Below are 862 nucleotides of genomic sequence, written 5' to 3' on the forward strand. Positions count from 1 at the left end.
CATGAAAATTAAACCTTATTTTCAATAAGCAATCCTGAAAAATATTTGGGGGTGCTTAACTTTTTTCAAGGTGTATATACATATACTTTGTGTAAGGACATCTAATAAAAATTATCGATGAAAATAAAATTATCACTATTGCTACAAATATCCCGTAAATATCTGTTTCATCATACTTATTTTAATGAAATAAATATATCAAACCAGCTAACTTTTCAATACAAACATTTTATTTTTATCCGAATCAATTAAAAACATTGATTTTATGCCACTTACATATTCTGTATTTGCACCTTTCGAATATTGCATTATTTGCAAAAACATATGTGACTAAGAAAAAATTTTTATACTTTAGGTAAAACATGTAAGGTATTGTTTTATGAAATTTTTTCAAAAATAATTAAATCCTTATATATTTTTATGAGTTATTATTTTACAATCACACAAAAATGACTAGGATTATAAAAATATTTTTGTAAGTATTTAAATTTTTATTAAGGCGAAATAACTTTAAACTGCGTAAATAATGTTAATTACATTATATTCAGCTTCATTGCGAACATGTACAAAAGTAAAAATAGCGTGAAAACATGATTACATAGACATTTATAGGCTTCAATTATTGTAGCTGTTAGTTTTCGGTATATTATTCACAATGGCAATTTGTATTAGTTTTCAAGGCTTTGTAAAAAAACTGCTTCTGTAATTACTGAAAACTCACATTGAACAAGTTAAAAAAGATGTATTATAATATACAGAGTGGCCCAAATTATTTTTCTATTTTAAAATTTAATAATTAACTAACTAAGGAAATACAACCATTCAGTTTTCAACATCTTGTAACCGAACTCAAACAGTTTTT

The sequence above is a fragment of the Limulus polyphemus genome, unplaced genomic scaffold (genome assembly GCF_000517525.1).
Source record: "Limulus polyphemus unplaced genomic scaffold, Limulus_polyphemus-2.1.2 Scaffold2000, whole genome shotgun sequence".
Lineage (NCBI taxonomy): Eukaryota > Metazoa > Arthropoda > Merostomata > Xiphosura > Limulidae > Limulus > Limulus polyphemus.